Genomic DNA, 24950 nt, shown 5'->3' with positions numbered 1-24950 from the left:
CCTCTCGCAGCGACGAGAAACTCCATGTTGTTAAGTGATAGACTGGGACACTTTAGGCACCAGTTTTTGAAGTTCCAGCCGGGCTGGGCACATCCCCCGCAGCTATTCCTGTAAGTGGTGGGCACGGGCCTCCCCCAAGAGCTGCACTGGGGAAGCCCCGGACCGCGCACGCTGCATGGGCCCCTCCACCCCACCCCACCCCAGCACACCCAGACCTTGAGACTTCACTGCTCCCACAGAAATGAGGGGCTCTGACTGGCAGCTCTTACTTATTCTTTGTCACAGACAGAAAGAAGCAAGAGAGAAGCTAGAGAGTCGTGAGGCAGTGACCTGTTCCTTTGTTAAAGTAGATTTGACGCACTGCCCCCTAGTCCTTCAACCTGCTATAATTCTGAAAACCAGCAGTACCGTCTTTTAAAGGCAAAACTACTTTTTTCCATCGAGTGAAATAAGAAGTAAAATAAACAACTCTCCTGGTTCATTTTAAGGTATGGAATAAAATGTTTCTTTCACCGCCAAGGTACTTTGTTTCCTCGGGTATACTTTAGTCAACCACTTATACAGATGCTAGCTTATTAAGGTTGATGAACAGAGTTATTTTCTGATTATCAGAGTTTCATTTAAAAGGCCTTTTTGAGGGCCTACTATGTACCAAAGTGCAATTTTAGAAGGCCTTTTTTTTATGATATTTGCCTTAACACATAGGATTTAATCACATTTTCTGTCAGGGGTAAACTAAAATCAACATTAGTTTGCATTCCCTAAACATACACATCACAATCAGGGGAGCTGGCTCAAGTTGTGGCATTCGGCAGAAAAGTTAACGTCCGACTAATTTACCGTGGATGGTCCCCACACATCTAAACCCTCTTCCTGCCTATTCTTCAATGTCACGTTGAAAAACCGACTCAGAGGCAAAAACAGAAAACCCAGAATCATCTACAACCTGAAGTATTCCCAAACGACTATAAATCATGAAAGGTCATTGTTCTTTTTCACGTGAGAAAGACAACTATTTATACAACAAATAAGTTATATTTTAGCCAGTAGCTCAACCCTCCCCTCCTTCCCAATAAAATTCTAATTTCGAACTAGTTGAACGACCCCTTCATGTTGGTTTTGTCTCTTCCTGTTAACGACACAAAAGAATTAGGATCATCCATCCTCTCATTTTATGTAGCTTTCAGAGGCCAAATAAAGAACAGGATCATCTTGTTAATAAATCTTTCCAATTAGGCTGGTGAGTGCAGAGTTATGCTAGATTTCTCAAAAGGATCTCTCTGAGGCGAGGGAGTGGGTTAACGTATTGTCTGGGAGTTCCCAAGTGCAACAAGACTGTATCTGATTTTAATGCACAGATGTCTTGACTGGGAAAGAACTCATAAATCATCATCCCACACATTTTAGATGGGAGAGGAAGTGGCAGAATAGAACAATTAACAATTACCGAAGAAGTTATTTAAAATAGGAAAAAGAGAGACACAATATTCTTTAGAAGGCCTGAATTGCAGCCACTGTATCACGGGCTACTTTTTAATTCTCTAGACTTGCATGAGCTCATTTCTAAAATAGGAATAACTACCATTCTGCTCATGACACGGGTGTCTTGTTAGGATTATATGTGAAAATTCAAGGTCAGGTCCTTCACAAACCATTTTAAAGGGCTATGCCAGTATTCCTGACGTCAACCAATTTCTCTGCCCTGCGTTTATTCAAGTGTGAGTGAAGATGATCAAAGCCAGTGACAGGCCTTCAGCAGACCTGTCAATTGAGAATCTCTAAAGTGGGTCCACTATCACGGCTGCTGGGGTGACGTCAGGCTGTTGTTTACAGGAGAAGAGAGGCTGCCAATTTCCACCCAGCAGAAGACCGCAGCAGCCAGCCTCCTTTGGCTGTGTGTGAGCAAGAATGGACTCTTTATGTGTGGCATGTGTGGACATGCAGTGGTTCACATGCGGGGCACCAAAACAAGAAGACAGCTTTGTGCGTGCGCACCAGCACACGCTTCTCGCCTGGAGTTGTCACTGAGAAGGCGAAGCAAAGTGGATCAAAATGCAACTTTCACTTTTGTTACTCTGAAGGAGGAAAAAAAACTGCCACTCTCAGAAACTTCACCTTGAGATTTTTTTAAAAAGCATTTTTAAAGCAGAACGATTGATCCTTCTACTTCTTACAGACTCCTCCTCACATTCTACAAACATTCAGTAACAAAAAGAATTGTGGAAGATATATTTCAAAGGATATATTCAGATGGCAGCAACTGAGTTTTAAAGGAACAACTTCCTTTTCAGCAGAGTTGGAGTTGCTTCCTCCTATAAGTTCAGGAAGTACTGACTCAAGTATTAACACACTCTAACCGAATCCACTTTGGGGAGATATTTTGTTAAGTTTATTACTATAAAAGAAAAAAAAAATCTGGCTTATTAACATATGCCCATTCATGAAATTTCCTGGCAGAAAGCAATCTAACATTAAATCAAATTTAGAAGGGCCAAAAGAAAATAGGAGATGCATTCATTATACTCTCTCTTCAATTATCCATCACCTTCTGGGACAGCAGTCAAATCAGGAATAATATGGGAAGCAGATCATGTTTACAACTGGCACTGAAACTTTACTTCAGACAATAAATCTAGTCTAAATCGTTAAGGTTGGAACACTGAAGAAGAGATGTGGGAAATATTTTTGGAACCTGGAAGTGTGTTTTCTTTGGTCCTGTTGTAAGAGTGTATATCTGAAAAGGAGAAAAAGTACTGCTCAAGAATAAAATGAAACTGAGGTACAATCCTGGGTTCTATTTTTTGGCCTTGTGGATGATTGTAGTATAATTCTCGGTCAACTACTGAACCAAGATGTGCCTTATTCTTAGCATCTGAGAAATGGGGATGATGATGGCAAATATTACTTTCCAAAATTTAGGAGAACATAAGAAAAAAGATAATGAGTGGAAGTCTCACACAACGTTATGTTACAGGAATTAGAAAATAATAGCCACATGGGCTGAGAATCCTGCCTGATATTGGCCAACTCCTTGGAAAGCTGGGGAGGAAAGTGTGCTAAACAAGTAGGAAGTGTTATTAGCACTTCCTTCATTTTATAGTTAGACATAACAGTAGCATGAAATACATGGCACCAGTTCAATTTTTCCAGGGCTGGTTCCAGCAAGTAACATTGGCCACATATTCTTAAACACATAAAGAAACTTGACGGGCCATCCTGGGCACCTTCTTTAATGTGAAGGCTTAAAAAGGGATGCCTTTCTACTTTGCAGAAAGACTTGGAGTAGTTTTAGTTTATATATTACACATTTGGATATACCGTTGGCTGTTGTCAGCTTCATTTCTTCATGTGCTGAAGGACACCTGATCACACAGGTCAGTGATGCTACAAAACAATGACAGCAAAACGGTGGCACACAGTAATGTGAATAGTCTGGATGTCAGGGATGTTTTAAATGTATAGGAACTGTGCTGCCTGAATGGAGCAGTGATTAAAGCAGAGCATCACACACCCTGAGCCAGAACAACACTCATAAACTTTATTTTTAGTTTAAAAGAGGTAAAACTGTGCATAAAGCAGTCAACTTGTCAGTCAAGGCAATAAGCAAGAGGAGCAATAAGAGAAATCAAACTGATAGCTATCCCCATACTTAATATGTTCCCCTGGACAACTTACTTAAACACTAAAATCAACTTTTTTTTTTTTTTTTTTTTTGTCCTTTTAGGGCCACACCCTTGGCACATGGAGGTTCCCAGGTTAGGGGTCCAGTTGGAGCTACAGCTGCCAGCTGGCCTAGGCCACAGTCAGAGCAACACGGGATCTGAGCCGCGTCTGCAACCTACACCACAGCTCACGGCAACGCCGGATCCTTAACCCACTGAGTGAGGCCAGGGATCAAACCTACAACCTCCTGGTTCCTAGTCGGATTCATTTCCACTGCGCCACAATGGGAACTCCTGAAATCAACTATTTTTGGACTTTATTTCGGTTACCCTTTCTGGAGGTCAAATTGACACGATCACTTTAAAGCAATTACAAATGCACCCTGAGAAAATGAAAGGCATATAAAAAGTAGAAACTGATAACTGGATTGACTAAGTGCCTGAGTTTCCATGTGATGCCTCGTCATTTAACTGCTGTGCCCCAGTATACCAAAACATCATCTGCTCTATAGTACGCTAGTTAGAAAAGTCATGGTGGGAGTTTCCTGGTGGCTCACTGGGTTAAGGATCCAGTGTTGTCACTGCTGTGACTCAGGTTGCTGCTGTGGCTTGGGTTCAGTCCCTGGCCTGGGAACTTCCACATGCTGCAGATGCAGCCAAAAACAAAAACAAAAACAAAAAAACCCAAAACCAAACCGAGTCATAATATACTTACTTGCTATTCATCTGCTTCACAAACTGCCTCCTTGGGAGTACAAAGAGCCCCCAGAACTCACTACACTAATGCTCAGAGATGACTACCCAATCATTTCAACTTCAAAGACATACCTAATAAAAGAAAACTCAGTTCCATTTCAGTAACTGATTGAATAGGACAGAACTGCTCTTTGCCAAGAATTTTTTCCTAGTCAAAAACATGTCTCTTTTTTTTCCCATCACATAATGGCATGCTAAGTTTGCACTAATACCTGCATTCAGTATTTAAATGTTAAAGGATAAATATTCTAAAGTGCATCTCATTTTGTATTCCTAAGGTAAGAAGTAAGGATACTGCCAGGCGGAATGCTAACAATTTGAACCAAAAAATTACTTGAAAGCTTTCAAAAGAGTAATTCTCCACAATGGAAAAAAATAAAAATCATAAAAAAGAGTAATTCTTATGCCAATAATGTTTATAAGTGGACAAATGGCTAATATAAGATGAAGCAGAAGAACAAAGGAAAAGGCTTCCACTTTATTTTAGGAAATAGGAAATTTGTTTTTAAAAACCCATTTTCTTATTCACACACTTGTTCAAAAATAAAAGTCACAGTTTCTCCAAAAGAAGTGAACTGTCACCAGAACAGTTGCCAGATACCATATGAACAAAAAGTGGTAGCGACAGGTACCTTTCCTCCAACACCCTCCCCAACATAGATTCTTTTTTTTCTCCCTTTTTAAATTTTTTTTCCTCCTTTCTCAGTCGTACCCACAGCATACGGAAGCTCTCTGGCCAGGGATGGAATCTAAGCCCCAGCTGTGCCCTACACCACAGCCACAGCAATGCTGGATCTTTAACCCACCATGCTGGGTGGGGGACTGAACCAGCAATGCCAGAGACAAGCCAGATCATTAACCTACTGCACCACAATGGGAACTCCCGCAACACAGTTTCTTTGCCCAGGTCCTTGTCTAGTGGTCAGGTGAGAGCAAAATAGCGGAAAAAAAGTGGTCCAATTCCTTTATGTCTCTACTACTGATCCTACATCAGCCCCAATAGAAAATGCTTTAGTTTTCATCATGTTGTTCTCATAATGAAGTACTTAAAAAAAAAAAAAAAATTTCATGACCCCTGTCAATCTGGTGTGCTTACCACTTGGCAGTCACTGTGTTAGCCCACAACATGTGAAATGAGTTGCAGTGGAACAAAAAAACAGTGCTAAGAAGACAGGAGTGTCCCTGTACCACCAGGCTTCGTGCTAAGTTAGGAACGACGGACTGTATCTCCAGCAGAGTCCATGATTTGGTCTGCAATAAAACTCAATTTGTGGCTAATTACAGACAAATTTTCCAACAACCAAATTTTTCAATCATAATACCCTCAAACTAGCCTTTGTTTTTGTCCAGCTGCAAATAAAAAAAAAAAAATTACTTCTCAATGTTGACCAATAAAGTGTCCCCAAATGCTTCATGCTCAGATATATACAGCATAGCATTAAGGATGTACAAATTGAATGGCACAATGATTAATACAGCAAAATGGACTCATAGCCGGAAAATTTCCCCATGGTATTTGAGTCTTTCAGAAATAATAGTAAAAATAATTCTCTAAGTATAATCTTTTTTCCAAATCATTTTTAAAAAGGCACTATAAATATACTTTTCTTAGCTGGTCATCAATTTTTTGTTGGTCACGCTGCCATTTGCAGCCAAAATAAGAACTACTTATGGAAAATGAAAACAATAAATGACCTGGGACAAAAGCAATCTGCCCTCAAAACCCACTCCACACAACTTTAGACCCCACCCATGAGAAGCTCCAAGGAAACATAGAAAAAGGAGAATCAAGAAAGAAACAGAGACAAAGCTCTAGCAATGACTCCATCCTTAGAGTAAATAAGTTCTGGGTAATGAGAGGCAGATCATGCACTGCTCTCCAACCCACTGTCACTTGGACTTTTGTTCCATTCTCTCTGAGAGACTGAAAAGCAGGGGCAAGAAGCACAGCTGAAACATATCTCCATAGGGAGGTAAAAAAGAAGTTGAGTCAGGCCCAACTGGTTAGCCTTGACTGGTTTTTATCTGTCCGATTGACTATCTGCAGACAGGAATACCTCCCAATCCAACTACTAATCCCAGCAATCAGAATGGCCAACTGTTCAGACATTAACAAATGTTTCCTACGTATGACTTTTCACATCATGGCAAAACCAGCCTTATTCTAGTTAGGAAATTAAATTTTGAGCTTTTGGATCTTGATCATTGCTTTCTTTTCATTTCTTTTTTAAACACTGGGTAGTGGAAATAAAAATAAAATCTGGTATTAGATGGGAAACAACAGCCATTTCACTCTTCCTTTTAGCCTCTGAGCTATTGGTAGGAAACTTTAACTAAACATTTGCTACACAGTAAAGGGAATCTTGCCCACTAAACTTTTCTGCAATGTACTAAAATTAAAAATTTGCCCAAAAAAAACCAAAGCTTCACAAGCTATAATCTCATGTCACCTTTTTAAACAGTAACCAACAGCACTGCAAGGGAATGCAATACAAATTTCTTTTCTCCCCAAACTCCAGCACTTTAAAATTATAGCCACAATGTCACTTCTCTGGCTTCTTCCATAAAATACAATTTATTTCAGAGTTCTTCTTTCATTTGTGCTGCTTCATAATTTAGTATTTATAGAACTTTCATTTGGGATATACAAGAAACATCAAGACACACTTAAATAGTCCTTTTAAAAAAGATCCCTCTGGCTGAAACAATTCATGCCAGCAGAAGCTATGACTTATGGATGGAACCATTCAAAACCTAAGTAGTCTCAACATTCACAGAGCTTACCAGAGCAACAGATATCTCATTAACATTAAATCAAAAAATTAAAGACAAAGTAAAAAAATTTGTAACTGAAAATGTAGGGACAAGCCAAGACTTAACATCTTCCAAGTCAAGAGAGACACCAGACTTTCACCCTTCTTCTATGCTTGCCATGGAGGCTGGCAGGGATTAAACGTTCTGCTTGAGAGGTCAAGAAGAAATGGTAGCTCTCCTTCCAGAGTGAGTGATGCCATCATTTCAGAAAACAATTCCCCCCAAAGGTGAAGATCTTCCCATGTGATTGCTTAGGACAATTTTGCAGGCTTCACGGGTGTTTCAGGAATGCTTTAGTAATTCCACAGGGGAAAAATATGACAATCCCTCTCTACATATTTAGAGAAGGGCATGCCTGAACAAAGACCCTCCGGTGTGCACACATAGCGGAAAACATATCTTCAGTCTTTTTTTTTTTTTTCTTTTTAGGGCCACACCCACTGTATATGGAGGTTCCCAGGCTAGGGGTCAAATCAGAGCTACGGCTGCTGTCCTACGCCACAGCCACAGCAATGTGGGATCCGAGCTGCATCTGTGACCTACACCACAGCTCACGGCAACAACGCTAGATCCTTAACCTACTGAGCAAGGTGAGGGATCGAACCCACAGCCTCCTGGTTCCTAGTCAGATTCGTTAACCACTGAGCCCCAACAGTAACTCCAAAAACACGTCTTTAGAGGATGACTTTCTCACAGTGGGTGAAAGAGGGTTCAAGACCAAACAATCCAAAAAAGACTGGCTTGTGAATCAGACACAATTCTATTTAGAGAGTAAGTTCTGGAGATACGAGAGCAGCTAAACAACCATGATAAGCCTAGATATTCCCAAAGCAACAAAGACCTGGTATATCCTGGATAAATAAGATACTATATTTCAAATATAGCACTATATTTTGCTGACTTTTCCACAGGACATGTGCATTTCTTTTAATAAAAGGAAAAAAATCTATTTCAATTCTGTTGTTTTTACCAATAGTGAAATTAAAGAGATTTTTTTCCCCACTTGATCAGTATCTTAATGAATATATACACACTATTAAATATTTCCCTCCCTTGGCTTTGGAATAACATAAAGCTGAAATTTATAAGAAAAAATAAGATGGGTCAAGCTAGATTAATGAAAGGTCTGTGACCAATTTGCAAAGTTCACACAAAATGCTATGCCCTAGATGCTGAGGTGAGAGGACAGGTAAGAGACCAGTTAAGACTCACTTACATATGCTGACTAGTGGGGAATGTGGCAGTGTGAAAGGAAGGCAGAATTTTCTATAGGATAGAAAGAAAAGAAGAAAAAAATAGAAATTAGCATTTATTAAAATCAGCTATGTGTTTGTTGCCTTACTTACTGTATGTCAGTTAATAATCATAGAGGTAAATATCACTGTTCCTTTTTTTTGTGGCCACACCCACTGCATGTGGACGTTCCTGGGACAGGGATTGAACCCACAACATAGCAGAGACTGAGCCACGGCACTGGCAATGCCAGATCCTTAATCCACTGAACCACATGGGAACTCCTCACTGTTCCTATTTTATAGCAAGGGAATAGAAGACTCAGAGAGGAGTAATGAACACTGTTAGTGGCATCCCCAACATCCGTTCCTCCCTTCCTCCTCCTAAGAAAACCCCATCCCCGCTTACTGGTTCAGATGCAGGCAGAGATGCCCAAGCAGACAGGAAGATTGACAGTCCACATCTGCCTTCTCTGAACACAATAATGTATGGATGTGAATCAGCTTGAGGAAGGAGTCAATACAGAAGTGGGAGCCAGCAAGGAGTCCATCTGGGAGCTGAAAGATGCTAAGAACCTGAGCTACAGAACTGATCGATCCTAAAGCCTGCCCTACCTCTGGATTCGTTGTAAAATGGTAAATTTCCGAATGATTCCAGCCAGCTTGAGGGTGGTTTCTGAAAGCATCTTAACTGATACAATTTAATTTCTCTGAGGTCACCTGCAATAAATGGCAAGGCAAGAGTTTGAACCAGTGTCATTCTGGCTCAAAATGGGGCTTTCCACTAAACCACACTATGGCATGAACTCTGATAAATGCTTTCTTTCTTTTTTTTTTTTTTTTTTTTTGGTCTTTTTGCTATTTCTTGGGCTGCTCCTGCAGCATATGGAGGTTCCCAGGCTAGGGGTCGAATCGGAGCTGTAGCACTGGCCTACGCCAGAGCCACAGCAACGCGGAATCCGAGCCGCGTCTGCAACCTACACCACAGCTCACGGCAATGTCGGATCGTTAACCCACTGAGCAAGGGCAGGGACGGAACCCGCAACCTCATGGTTCCTAGTTGGATTCGTTAACCACTGTGCCACGACGGGAACTCCTAAATGCTTTTTTTCTTATGACATGATCACACAATGTTAGACCTAGAAAGTATCTTACCTCACCATACATAAGAAAAGGCATTTACCCATTTACCTCATCAAAATGAAGTAGTGGCCTTACTTGCCAACACAGATAAGAACCATATCCTTATACATAGAACTTCCATATGACCCTGCAATCCCACTCTTGGGCATCTATCCGGACAAAGCTCTACTTAAAAGAGACACGTGCACCCGCATGTTCATTGCAGCACTCTTCACAATAGCCAGGACATGGAAACAATCCAAATGTCCATCGACAGATGATTTGATTCGGAAGAGGTGGTATATATACACAATGGAATACTACTCAGCCATAAAAAAGGATGACATAATGCCATTTGCAGCAACATGGATGGAACTAGAGAATCTCATACTGAGTGAAATGAGCCAGAAAGACAAAGACAAATACCATATGATATCACTTATAACTGGAATCTAATATCCAGCACAAATGAACATCTCCTCAGAGAAGAAAATCATGGACTTGGAGAAGAGACTTGTGGCTGCCTGATGGGAGGGGGAGGGAGTGGGAGGGATCGGGAGCTTGGGCTTATCAGACATAACCTAGAATAGATTTACAAGGAGATCCTGCTGAATAGCATTGAGAACCATGTCTAGATAGTTATGTTGCAACAGAAGAAAGGGTGGGGGGAAAACTGTAATTGCAATGTATACATGTAAGGATAACCTGACCCCCTTGCTGTACAGTGGGAAAATAAAAAAAAAAAAAAAGAACCATATCCTTAGCAAAATTTCCCAGAATTTCATATTCTGCAGAACTTCTCACTTCATATGCACTTAATCATTAGTAGAATGTGAATCCATACACCTTTAATAAATGGAGGTGAGCTCTTGAAAAGCACTTGAAATTATTATTAATTTTGTTAGGTGTGGTAATGGTACTGTCATTATATAGGAAAATGTCCTTATTCTTAGGAGATACATATTGAAATATTTAATGGTAAAAGAGTCATGATGCCTAAGACTTAGGGAAAGAAAAGGAGACAGAAATTCATAAAGTAAATACAGCAAAAGGTTAATAATTACTGAATCTAGGGGGAGGAAATATGGGCCTTTACTGAATTATTCTTTTAAGGTTTCTACATGTTTGAACAGTTCTACAACAGAAAGTCTGGGGGTGAGAGGATATGCTGTGGGAGATAGCACTGCACAGTACAGTGTGGCTATAGACTGGAATAAGCTGGGGACTTTCAAAAATTCGGAAGCCAGGAACTCACCCCTGATTGTGACCTGGGCACAGGTAATTGTGATTCTAATGCGGCCCTCTTGGAAAGGGCTTGGCCTTGAAAGTCCAAGAATCACAACCTATTAATGCCTTTACAGTCCCAACTCTAGAAAGACAACTCTTAAAGTTTTTCTAGACCTTTTTTATTCATGAAAAAATTGCCCATATCTTAAAGTTAACACAAGCATTACTTCCAACAATAAAGAAATTTCCCTGAAACATACATTGAGTGACATAAGGAATACTCAATTAAAACTAGACCATGGTTTTACCAGACACATATATGTGTGAAGCCTTCTGTGCTTGCTCAAGACCCCAAGGGCAAAAAGAATGGAGCAGACTTGGTTCTTCCCTAAACAAATCTATTCATAGAGTCTATGGTGCAACATGTCAAAACTTAATTTATAAAAATGCAATTTTAAAACAGGAACAATATGAGCTCCTGCCCTGGTGCCATGGGTTAAAAAAGGAACAATATTTAAGGAGAAGCATTAAGCCATTTAACCCCGTTTTTTAAAAAAAGTCTTGCGGGAGTTCCCATCATGGCTCAGTGGAAATGAATCTGACTAGTATCCATGAGGACACAGGTTCGATCCTTGGCCTTGCTAAGTGGGTTGAGCATTCAGCATTGCCCAGAGCTGTGGTGCAGGTCGCAGACACGGCTTGGATCTCATGTTGCTATGGCTGTGGTGTAGGCCAGCGGCTACAGTTACAATTTGACCCCCACATGCCTCCAGTGCAGCCCTAAAAAGACAAAAAAAGGGAGTTCCTTTCATGGCTCAGCAGTTAACGAACCCGACTAGGATCCATGAGGATGTGGGTTCAATCCCTGGCCTCAATCAGTGGGTTAAGGATCCAGTGATGCCCTGAGCTATGGTGTAGGTTGCAGACGCAGCTCGGGTCCCATGTTGTTGTGGCTCTGGCATAGGCCGGCAGCTGTAGCTCCGATTCGACCCCTAACCTGGGAACCTCCATGTGTAGTGGGTGTGGCCCTAAAAAGCAGAAAAAAGAAGTCTTACTAAAATCATGCTCTTTACTCCACATCAACGATGAGTCATAATCTGTGAAACTATAAGGAAAGGAGGATTCCTTGAAAAATACACAACTCAATTCTCCAAATTCAAATTTGTGCAAATTACTTAAAGATACTCCAGTGAACATTACATACAGAAAAAAGCTCTCTAAGGTCCTATATCTAAATTTCAGCTGGAAACTTGGTCTCCGTGGTTCCATGTGTCTTTCTTAACATACACGTGTCTGCAAGTTCCAGTGATGGCTCAGCAGTAATGAACCAGACTAGTATCCACGAGGACGTGGGTTCAATCCCTGGCCTCGCTCAATGGATTAAGAATCCAGTGTTGCCATGAGCTGTGGTATAGATCACAGATGTGGCTCTGATCTGGTGTTGCTGTGGCTGTGGCGTAGGCTGGCACCTGCAGCTCCAATTTGACCCCTAACCTGGGAACTTCCATATGTGCAGGTACGGCACTAAAAAAAAAAAAAAAAAAAAAAAAAATGTGTCTAGGATACGGGATAGAAGTAAATAGACAGTAGATAAAATTTAAAAAGAAATGACAAACTTTTAAAATATAGTCTTACAATAGAGATTTTATCCTGAAAATAAACCTTACAACCTAGATGGCTCTTTTTTTTAAGTTTCATTGATATACAATAAATACATATATTTAGGATGTATAATTTGATAAGCCTTGACATATGTATACACACTTGAAACCATCAGCAATCAAGATAATGATCATAATTACCCCAGGTAGCCTTTATATCAAACAGATGTGTGATGGTTCTAGCACAGATCCAGTTTTTAGGAAAAGAAACTCTTGATACGAATGGTTTAAAAAAAAAAAAAAAACAAAGAAGTCTCCCCACACAAGTGTCCAAATACTTTCATCAACAGATAAAATAAGTATTACGGCTTTGGATTTTTTTCCCCTAATTTAAATCTAAGAGACACTCATATGTTGTGTTATTCTACCTTAGATTTAGATCCAAACAAATATACTCAAAGAACAAAGAAATTCTTAATATTTTCAAACAAGCAGAAAAATGAAAACAAAAGCCTTAGTCACACGGCATTATATTTGAAAATTTAAACACACACACATATACCAGGAATCTCAGCTAATTCCAAAGTAAACCAGTTTAGAAAGATTATACCTACATATTAGAGCAATATATAAACTTCCTAAATTCAGCATATTAGGCCCAGGGCATGCCCATCTCACAGCAGGACTGATCCAGGCAAAACTGAGGGGAAAAAAGTGTGCCTTCAGTAACTATCAAAAAGCCTCTATCTCTACTTCTTTCCTCCCCTTTCAGTGTTTCTTCCATTTTTCAGGGAACTCCTTGTGTGTACAGGGCCCTCATTCATGTACTGGGCTTCCCAAAGCTCTGGCAAAAATTTTATCCTCAAGAACTTAAACTATATCCCATTGTGTGTCCATATACATATCTTCCTCAACTTACAAGAGGGTTACATCCTGACAAACCCGTCTAAGTTGAAAATACTTGCTGGTTCGAAAAAACATGTAATACACCTAACCTACCAAACATCAAAGCTTAGCCTAGCCTACCTTAACATGCTCAGGATACTTCTAATAGCCTACGACCAGGCAAAATCATCTAACACACAGCCTATTTTATAATAAAACATTGAATATCTCAGGGAATTTATTGAATACTGTACTGGAAGTGAAAAACAGAACAGATGTGTGAATCCAGAATGGCTATTTACCTCGTGACTGTCATCACAAGAGGACTGTGCAGCATACTGTTAGTCCTGGAAGAGATCCTAACTCCAAATTCCAAGTCCAGTTTCTACTGAATACACAGAAACATTCACACCATCATAAAAAGTTGAACCATCAGAAACTGAACCATGATTAAGTCTGGGATTCTGCATTCTATTTTCAGGTGCAGAGTTTCTGGTCCTGCGGGGATGGCTGGTGAATGTAATAAATGGCTGGGATGTGTGTTCCATAGCCTTTCCGTCCTCACCGCATCCATCTGCAGCTGCAGTAGCTAGAAAGGGAGCTGTTCTACCCTTCTGAGACTAATGCACAAAGAAGGCCATCTTTGCCAAACTTAAGGGGAAGGTTCGATTCCCACCAAGGCCATCCAGGACCTCCAGAAGTTAAGTCCATTTGGTCTAGCTTATTGCAGTGGCCTACACCAGACTTCTCGTCAAGTTAAATCTCATACTGCCTAATACAAGAGACTTCATTTTCACATGGGGATCTTTTGTCTCTTCAACTGGACTACTGGGCTGTGAACACCATTATGGATAGGTGCCGTGTCTTATTAGTCTCTGATACCCTCAAGCACTTGGGACATGTGTTAAATATTTATAAACAAAAATAATTAACAAAAGTCATTATATCATATCATACTCGTGCTATGCATACTACAAAAACATACATCACTTTAATATCTGAGATGGAAACATACACTAAGGGTTGTATTTGTTTAGGAAATTACATAGTTGTTACAATCATAGAAACAAGAGGTTAGTTTTTTATGTACAATGGACAAAGGAAACTTAAGATTTTCTTGTTAATTGTGCAATATAGCTGAGATGACTACATTTCCATTGCGCAATTTTCAGTGTTATACACTTAATTTTCAGGCTCTGTCACAAAGAAAACAAAGCAAAGGGAGAAAAGAACTTCAAGAGCGTAAAGAAAAGCTAGAAGAAATTTCAGACCATGTCCACAAAGTTTCCCAGGTTTCATAAACAAGGATGCTTTCAAGGTTTCTGGTGGAAACATCCAGCAACAATATAGGTTTTTAATATTTCAACTCAAATTCAAATAAAAGTTGTCTATTCAAATGCAGTTTTGTTTCAGGATTCAGATTGAAGCTTTTATACCAAGTTAAAGAGCATAAAATCTATATGAAGAAATCGTAACTTTTTTTTCAGACCATTATTACACAACGTTTACTTATGACTACTCCAAATAGTAGATTACAAGCTCTATACACAACAAAATGGTTTAGAAGGTAATTTCTACAAGGACAATAATATTTGTTTCTTTTCTTCACTGCTGTAACATAAGTGCCTTGTAAGTATAGCTACCACGTGGTAAGTGCTCAATAAATCTGTTGAATGAAGTGAATAAAAGGACGAATAGAAGTCAGGAATGGGATAAAGGTGTGGAAAATAAAAAAAAAAAAAAAAAGACCAAGCTTCTTTCAAGAGGCATAGACTTTACAAAGTACAATTTCTGAAAAATCTCTTATTTGATTATCTCCAAAATACAGTTTATCAGAGTTTCCATTGTGGAGCAGCAGAAACGAATCTGAGTAGGAACCATGAGGTTTCGGGTTCGATCCCCTGCCTTGATCAGCTGGTTAAGGATCCAGTGTTGCTGTGAGCTGTGGTGTAGGTCACAGATGTGGCTCAGATCCTGCGTTGCTGTGGCTGTGGTATAGGCTGGGAGCTGTAGCTCCAATTAGACCCCTAGCCTGGGAACCTTCATATGCCATGGGTGCGGCCCTAAAAAGCAAAAAAACCCCACAAAATACAGTTTATCTAATCTTATATTTGAATTATTTAAATAAAAAGTAACAATGGACTGCTAATTTTGTAAACAAAAGGATTCATTCATTTAATCAAATTGAAAGGTTTTCTACTACCAATATCTGAAAAATGACAAGTATTTTAATAAACTATTAAACATTCTTTCCAAATCAGTGGATGTGGGTCCTTAGGAAATCTTTTTACTCAAAGGATTTCTGTGTAAATATTTTGTTTAAAAATACATATTCAGGGAGTTCCCGTCGTGGCGCAGTGGTTAATGAATCCAACTAGGAACCATAAGGTTGCGGGTTCAATTCCTGGCCTTGCTCAGTGGGTTAAGGATCCAGCGTTGCTGTGAGCTCTGGTGTAGTTCGCAGACTCGGCTCGGATTTGGCGTTGCTATGGCTCTGGCGTAGGCCGGCGGCTTCAGCTCCGATTCAACCCTTAGCCTGGGAACCTCCACATGCCGCCAGTGCGGCCCTAGAAAAGGCAAAAAAAAAGACCAAAAAAAAAAAAAAAAAAAAAGCATATTCAGGAGCTCCTGCTGTGTGGAAGTAGGTTAAGGGTCCCAATCTGGCATTATGTCTGTGGTGGCTTGGGTCACTGCTAAGGCGCAGGTGTGACCCCCAACCCAGCATTGCTGCTCTGCAACTGTGGTGTAGGTGGCAGGTGTGGCTTGAATTTGATCCCTGGCCTGGGAACTTCCATACGCTGCAGGTACGGCCAAAAAAGATACATATTTATTTTCATACTCTGATTTTCTTGGTGAAAAGAACACAAATATCAAAACAAAAGTTAACTCAAAGGGATACATTTCATTTGAGCTGAGGCCATTGGAAGACAACAAAGCTGACAGTTAACACTTCCCCAGGAACCATTAATCATTCAACAATGGCAAACCCTGGGAAACCCCACAGAGGACAGAGTTTGAGGTTCTGTCTATTTTTTTTTGGGGGGGGGTCTGTCTTTTTAGGGCTGCACCCGTGGCATATAGAGGTTCCCAGGCTAGGGGTCTAATTGGAGCTACAGCTACTGGCCTACACCACAGCCACAGCAACTCAGGATCTGAGCTGTGTCTGCGACCTACACCACAGCTCATGGCAACACCGGATCCTCAATCTACTGAGCAAGGCCAGGGATTGAACCTGCAACCTCATGGCTCCTAGCCAGATTCGTTTCCGCTGCGCCATGACAGGAGCTCCTCTGTTTGGTTTTAAGGAGTTAGAAACAAAACAAAGGACATACTCTTCACATCTAATGTGCTATTCTCAGGCCCATTCACCCCCCATGTGGTCAAGTGGCCACAGTCATGGCTCAGACAGCCAACAGGACTCACCCAGCAATGGGTGTAGAGCAAAATAAAGCATAGATGGTTTGAGATGTTTCAAAGTAATGTGGACAGAAAAAATTCTGTGGGTATCCACCCAATAAAAGGGGTTAACAGAAAAGCAGTAAATAATAAACGCATTACCACTGTCCCTTTTTACCACCCCATGTAAATTAAAACTTGGTTTTAGGTTCACAAGATGGCCCCTTAAGTTTTGCACAGATTAGGTGATCAGAGAGCTCATCTTCTGGGATAAAGCAAAGCAAATTTCTACATAGAAGGCCCCCTCTGCATCAATCTCATAAAAGCAGACTGAAACAGATGAAAACCCCTTTTCCATACCTTAGACAGAGGCAAAGGCACAAGAGAGCCAAAGAAAAAAACCTGCCATGATCAAGAAAAAGATCAATGGAAAAGAAGATAGAGCAATATGAGAAAATGCTGCATTAAAAAGAATGACAAACTCATGTGGAACTATTAAGAAAACTAAAAAAATAATGATAAAACAAAAGGAAGAAGGTTGTGAAAATCATAAAAAAAATTTTTCTGGCTGTGCTCGCAGCATGTGGACATCCTGGGGTCAGGTATCAAACCTGAGCCACAGCAGTGACAGTGCTGGACCCTAATGTGCTGAGCCACTAGGGAACTCCAAAAATCAGATAAAATGTAAATAAAAGGTGAACTGTTTCAGTCATTTTATTTAATATGTTAAAAGTAAACATTCAATACTAAAGAGTTGTATGTAACATTACACAAAACTTTATAAACATCAGTGTGGCCTTCACATTCAAAAATAGAAAAGAAATCTGATCATTCTGAGTTTTCATCAGTTGCACACTGAACAATAAGGACAAAGGAACAATATGTTTTTAAAAGTTGCTTTCTGTTCAGCAACTCTGCATCTGAGGATCACTGTTCACTACACTTAACATTAGTTGAAAGAAAAAAGTATCTATTTGTATGTCCCACTTGTTTTTTTTTTTTCTTTCTTTCTTTCTTTTTTTTTTTTTTTTTTTTTTCTTTTTCTGTTTTGGATGTGCCTGTGGCATACAGAAGTTCCTGGGCAAGGGATCAAACCTGCACCACAGCAACGACCCAAGCTGCAGCCATGATGATGCTAGATCCTTAAATCACTGTACCACAAGGGAACTCCCCTTGTTTTAATAAGTCTTGCTCTCATTGAGAACTATGTCTAGATACTCATGTTGCAACAGAACAAAGGGTGGGGGGAAAATGTAATGTATACATGTAAGGATAACTTGATTCCCTTGCTGTACAGTGGGAAAATTAAAAAATAAATAAATAAAAAAGTCTTGCTCTGAGTACAGGAAAATTTCATTTCCACTTAAAAAGGTAAGTAACATCATTAGGTTGTGCAACTCTTCTGCTAATAACCCGAGAGAGAGAAAGCTGAATTCAGAGACTTATATACTGTGCTAACTCTGGGCTCTCGGCTTTTTTTTTTTTTTTTTTTTTTTTTTTCCTTTTAGGCTCGCACCCACAGCTTATCAGGCTAGGATGTCAAATGAATTGGAGTTGTAGCTGCCGGCCTCCGGCCTTCACCACAGCCACAGCAACATGGGATCCGAGCTACACTGAAGCTTACAGCAAGGCTGAATCCTTAACTCATTTAGTGAGACCAGGGATCGAACCCATGTCCTCATAGATACTAGTCACTGAGCCATGACGGGAACTCCTGGGCTTTTGACTTTTACAGAACTCACTTTTAGGGACAAGAGGAAAAAAAAAAAAAACTAGTTTCTTAAAATACTGCCTTTCTATATCTGTCTTCACTTGCCTTCCTCAATAAAAGATTAGCTGGAATAAATGAAATCCTCCAAGCCACTATATTCTGAAATGTGTACAGTTCACTGCACTCAAGGTACAAAATAACCAGGGAGTTCCCTGGTGGCTCAGCAGGTTGGGGATGTGGCACTGTCACTACTGTTACTCAGGTTACAGCTTTGGAGCAGGTTTGATCCCTGACCCAGGAACTTCCACAGGCCTCGGGCATGGCAAAAAACAAACAACAACAACAGTAAAATTGACTAGGAGGATGGGTCCTATAGCCAAATAATCCTTTTGAAATTTAAAAGAAATCTAATTTTTCTCTTTTGATATACTGCTAATGGAACTGACATATCCAAACATTTTTTCCTGCAACACACATGCAAGTTTTACAAGCTTTAAATTAATAAAATGTACTGTCTCCTAGGTACATAAAGTTTGTTCTTATAATATTAACATCTGCTATATCCCAGGATGTACCAAAACGCAGTGTTAACATTTAAAATACCATTCAAATTAAACCAAAGTTCCTTGCCTCTTTAGATACCTTATACATTCTTGTAAACATATCAATAAGAAGTCTCTACAAAGTTAAAAGGAAAATGTCCTTTAGGCAAAAGATCTAAAAGTCACAATTTTTTAATAATGATAAATATCCATTTCTAAATGCTAACATTTACTTTGTATTTGCTTGCATTTTGTCCTTCTCCAATGCTTTTAAAAAAGCATTTACATCTTACCCCTACAAGGTCCTCTGTGAGTGAGGGTAGGGAAACTAACTGCCTTCTCTCTTTCCACTGAAAGGAAAAGAACAGGAAGAGCTGTGGAGGTTAAGCGTAATGCTCAGGGTCACATGCCAATCAGTACCACTGCTCAGTCCAGAATTCCACGGGCCTTAATTCTCAGTTTATGTCAATAGATAACACATGTATCATTTTTCTCTCCTTTTGATCACTGACAGAGTATACTGTTGTCCATTTTCCTAATGTTAAGAGACAAGAATATAAGTCACAGGCCCCAAAAGTTATTTCGATTCCTCCTTCCTCTTTCTTCCAGACAATGAATGCTTCATTAGAAACTTTGCTTTATTAAAGTTGAAGACATCATATACATCTGTAAAATACTAAAAAATGCTCAAATGTCTTCACACACACACACACACACACACAAATTAAATGAAAGAAAAAGATGTGATCTACAGAAATAATGTCATGCTGAAATGCATCAAGCAAAAAATTAGATCTTCCATTTTGCAGACCAGATACTTAAGGGTAGTTTCTAAGTGCCTATAATTAATTTTTTTAATTTCACTTTAAATTCATACACTGCTTTATTTTTACTTTTATTTATTGATTGATTGATTTTTTTTTTTCTGCTATTTTAGGGCTGCACCCACAGCATGTGGAGGTTCCCAGGCTCGGGGATGAATCATCGGAGCTGCAGCTGCCAGCATACACCAGAGCCACAGCAACGCAGGATCCAAGCCGTGTCTGCGACCTATACCACAGCTCACAGCAACACCGGATCCTTAACCCACTGAGCGAGGTCACGGATCGAACCCATGTCCTTATAGATCCTAGTTGGGTTCGTTAACCACTAAGCCACGAAGGGAACTCCCATACACTGCTTTAAAAGTGTGTGAATAGGAGTTCTCTTATGGCGCAGAGGGTTAAGGATCCCATGTTGTCACTGCAGTGGCTTAGGTTGCTGTGGTGAGGGTTGGATCCCTGGACCAAGAACTTCCAAAGTTCTGGGCATGACTCCACACCTCCAAAGAAAGGTCCATGAATAAAAAAGGGCGAATTTTTTTTTAATTGTTTTAGCCAGTGAAAATGCAATATATACAACTAAAATGGGTAACAGATGATTTGGTTAAACAAAGGATCATGTATGAAAAATTACCCACATTGCACTAGATAGTCCATATATCTGAAAAGTTTTAACAATGTTATGGAACACTATAACACTTCTGAGTAGGTTAGTAGTCAGATTCCACTACTGAGGATATCTCTTTCATGAAAGATATTTCTTGCATTTTATAATTTCAGAGGACACAGTAATTAAACTGGTTTTATTGACAAGTAAAACAAAATGATCCTATAAAATGAAACAGGTGATACAGGCCCCAACAATTTTGCTTATTTAAAAAAAAATTCCTGGAGTTCCCGTTGTGGCACAGTGGTTAACGAATCCAACTAGGAACCATGAGGTTGCGGGTTCAATCCCTGGCCTTGCTCAGTGGGTTGAGGATCTGGTGTTGCGGCGAGCTGTGGTGTGGGTTGCAGATGCAGCTGGGATCCCTCGTTGTTGTGGCTGTGGTGTAGGCCGGTGGCTACAGCTCCGATTAGACCCCGAGCCTGGGAACCTCCATATGCCGCGGGAGCAGCCCTAGAAAAGGCAAAAAAACAAACAAAACAAAAAAAATTTTTTTAAGATAAAAAAAAAAACTAAAAATAAATTCCTGGGAGTTCCCATAGTGGCACAGCGGAACCGAATCCAACTAGGAATAATGAGGTTGCGGGTTTAATCCCTGGCCTCGCTCAGTGGGGGATCCAGAGTTGCTGTGAGCTATGGTGTAGGTGGCAGAGGAGGCTTGGATCCCGAGTTGCTGTGGCTCTGGCATAGGCCGAGGCTACAGCTCCGATTGGACCTGTAGCCTGGGAACCTCCATATGCTGTGGGTGCGGCCCTAAAAAGACAAAAAAATAAAACAAAATAAAATTCCCCAATTGTGTAATGCCTATTAAGTGTATGGTAAAGTTTAAAATTTAAGTGTTTTACTTACTAAATACATATACCTTCTTTATGATTCTTTTTTTTTTTTTTTTTTTTTGGCCTTTTGTAGGGCTGCGTCTGCGACCTACACCACAGCTCACGGCAACACCAGATCCTTAACCCACTGAGCAAGGCCAGGGATGGAACCCGCCACCTCATGGTTCCTAATCAGATTCGTTAACCACTGCGCCACGACAGGAACTCCAATACCTTCTTTATGATTCCTATTACATTATTTACTACAGCTATTTGAAAAACTAATTATTTATTAAAACTACTCAAGAGAAAGAATTTCACTCCCAGATGGAAATAGAAATAAAGCACTGGTCCTTAAGGAAATGATGCTATTTTATTTCTACATTGTTGGTTTCATAAATTCTCCCCATTATTATTAATTTTGAAGCCAATAACAACATCATGTCATCATTTGGGACATTCAAAATCTAATTTGTATAATTCATATTAGTTATAATAACATCCAACTTAGTGACAGGAATTTTAGGAGTCGGAAAGTCTTCCAATAAAAAAAAAAAGGCGATGTCAGGGATTAAAAGAAGATATCTGATACATATTTTTCAGACTATTTTAAGTTTAATTTTCAAAATAAAAAAATATTTTCCTAACAAAACAGAAATTATAATTCCTTTTCTATTTACAAAAAGTCATTAGAACATAAATTCAACTCAACAACACAAATAATAGTATTCACCATAATATCATTTACAATGTCATTCAACTTCTCATAAATAAATTGAGAACAACATTGTGTAATTCATTCCATAGCATTCATTAAGCTTCTTTATGTACCAGGCACTGTGCTTGGCACCTGAGACTAAATTATGAATGAAACACTATTTTTACCCTCCAAGAGCTTTGGGTTTCATAGAGGAGAAAAATCACATACAACAGCAAATGTGTGACAGGTGTCATTATAATAGAGGTATATATATTCTACTATGCAAGTTTAAGTGAAAGGATGGTCGAATTCATCCAATACCTAAACTTCATAAGAACTCGTATATATAAGCTCTATTTAAAAGTATAAACTCCATAAAGCATCGTGCATCTCTTCATAAGAATTCTGCTTATTTCGTTGACAGCAATAATTCTTTATCTTTACAAAAAGCATACTTCTAAAAAATATATTCACCCACGTTTCAAGGCATACCAGGAATCTAACAGAGTATTACACATGAAAAGAAGTACCAAATACTAGTCAAACTCATTCAGACCTCACAGTAACCCTATGAAGTAAATTTTTCTATTATCTCCATTTTACAAATGAGGAATCTGGTGTTAACTTGACCCAGATCACAAAGACAGCAAGAAGAAATGCCTGAACTTGAACCTGTGGAGTCTAGTTGTGCCTCTTCTTAACCACTACAGCAGCCACCCTCTCAGTGGATGATGGGGGGGGAGTGGCTAACACGAAGTACTCTGTGACTTGTGCTCCCAGAAAAGTCATCCCTCCAATTTACAGGAGAAAATTTGCACAGGCTATGTGTGTGAAACTTGCCTAAGATCAGTCAGCCATCCAGGGAGGGTGGTTAGATTCAAACTCAGGCAGCATGGCTCCCCTGTGCTATGAGGCCTCTCAATAATTCAGTCTTACACTCATGAAAAAGGCCACATGATTAAATGTATTAGATAATTAAAAAGGTTTTGTATAAGTCTTCCCAAAACATTGCAAGGTTTGGGGGCTTATGACAAGAATCTCCTTATGATAGCATTTACATTTGAGTCAACTTCACCACTTTGGGCTGATCATAAACACATCTCTCCTCTTTAAAAAGAAATTTCCGTAGAAACTTGGCAGATTTCAGTATAGGAACAGTCTATTCTTTACAATTAAATTTAGCAACAACTTATTCTGGTTAGTCTGAAAGAGAAGGAGAGAATGAACTACTAAGAGGCCTTTCCTGTACTTTAATATTTCAAAACATGTTTGGGTTGGCTTAATTTGAATCTTGTGGACAACTATACCAGAACATGATTCAAAAAGAGTAATAATTTAAATAGGCTGAATTCTCAAAAGTGACCTCAGAAGGCGAATCAGAGTTAACTATTCCTCATGACTTTTACCTCAAATTAATATTAAAGATGCATAGGGTGAAATTCTCATAAAGCATATATGGGCAAGTATGCGTACCTTTGAACAGCCAACAACCAAGAAACCAAATTAAAATTTTGTTCAAGAGTAATCAAGTATATAAAAGAGGGATATCAAAAGGAAAAAAATCCCTATTTGCCCTTAACACACCCCACTGTGCCTGGTGACCAAGAAATACAAAATTCTGTGTTTTAATTTCTTGCTGGAATAAAGGTGAGCTAAAGACGAAGTGTCAAGCTAGATTTCCATCTTACCTTGCATTCCTCCAACAGGTTCAAAGACTTCATAACCTGTACTTCAGTTAATACTGAATCCATATTCTTTTCAAAAGGGGACCTACCACACTAGTCTAAAAATACAAAGCTATGCCACTAGGCAACCTATCTTCTCTTGGTCCACACATTCAAATTACAAATACCTTTTGCTTTGCCTTTATTGACTAAAAGTTTTAACTTTGATTTGGAGGAAAACGTACTCATTAGCTGTTTTACACTTTTTGGCAGGTCACGGTCTATCAGATCAAATCGCTATGACCGCTCACTAAGAAAGCATACCATTGCCGCTCATTTTATAAGCGTTATAATACCCCGATGGTAGAAGTCTGGCAATACCTAGAAATACAGCAAGGCTGGTGAATAAGGAGTCGAGGGGCGGGGGGAAAGGGAGCGAGGGAGGGAAGCAGTCGCCACCTCAAATCCACGCCGGACCAGGAACCTCCAGCCCACAGTGTGATCCCTGCCCTCCCCAAAGTGGACCCGCCACATTTTTCCAGATCCACCCTACCCCCTCCCCAACCCAACACGGTACTCACCCTTCTGCGAAGTCGGCACCGGGTCCAGCTCCGAGACGGGTCGGGGTGGCTGCGAGGGAGGGGACGTCTGGACTGTGGGCGGGGGGTGTCGGTGCGTCACTCACGTGCAGGACGGTGAGTTCGAGGGGTGGGAGCGGAGAGGAACTGGGAAATCAAGTCACGGCCGAAAAGGGAGGAGAAGAAACCGGGGAGAGGGTGGACAGCCCCTTCCCTAAAATAAACCCACCGGCCCCTGCGACCCCTTGCCCCTGGGAGAGAAAATAAAATCAGAGGAAATAAAAGACTGACAAATCTCTAAAACGACGAGGAGCGAGGAACAGACTTTAATTTAAAGGGAGGAGATTGATCGAGGGCTGGAGGGGAGACAGAAGTGGCTCTAGGTCTATCCCATGCCTTTGCAGTCCCCAAGCAGAGGAGGAGGCTGGCTGAGGGGAAGTTGCAGCGGCTCCTGAGGAGGAGGCGGAGGAGGCGGAGGAGGAGGTTACACAGTAACAAGTACAGACAGCCATGGATCAGAGGGGCGCTGCGAGCAGGGGCGGCCGCGGCGGGGCGAGCGGCGGCAGTGGCAGCACCGCCTGCTCGGCTCGTTCAAGACATTTAATTGGATTGATGGGTTGTGCAGTGACTCACAGACTTCACAGAGTCGTACAGCAATCCCCGCCCAGCTGGACAGGGGAGATGCGGCGGGGACGGGAGGGGAAAGGGGGCCGTGGAAGAGCAGGGAGGGGAGGAGGCGACTGAGAAGGCGAGGCGT

General features: G+C 40.3%; 1 protein-coding gene across 1 annotated transcript in view; it reads right to left on the bottom strand.

Moving 5' to 3' along the window:
* SERTAD2 (SERTA domain containing 2) overlaps positions 1-24909 on the bottom strand; it is a 124758-nt gene extending 99849 nt beyond the window's left edge. Inside the window, exon 1 of the mRNA XM_005662514.3 lies at positions 24197-24909. The gene's annotated coding sequence lies outside the window, so the exon portion shown is untranslated. The remainder of the gene's footprint in view (positions 1-24196) is intronic.

Source organism: Sus scrofa, chromosome 3 (genome assembly GCF_000003025.6).
Source record: "Sus scrofa isolate TJ Tabasco breed Duroc chromosome 3, Sscrofa11.1, whole genome shotgun sequence".
NCBI classification, from domain to species: domain Eukaryota; kingdom Metazoa; phylum Chordata; class Mammalia; order Artiodactyla; family Suidae; genus Sus; species Sus scrofa.
Note: the sequence above shows the minus strand (reverse complement) of the source record. Positions and strands in the feature narration are given on the sequence as shown.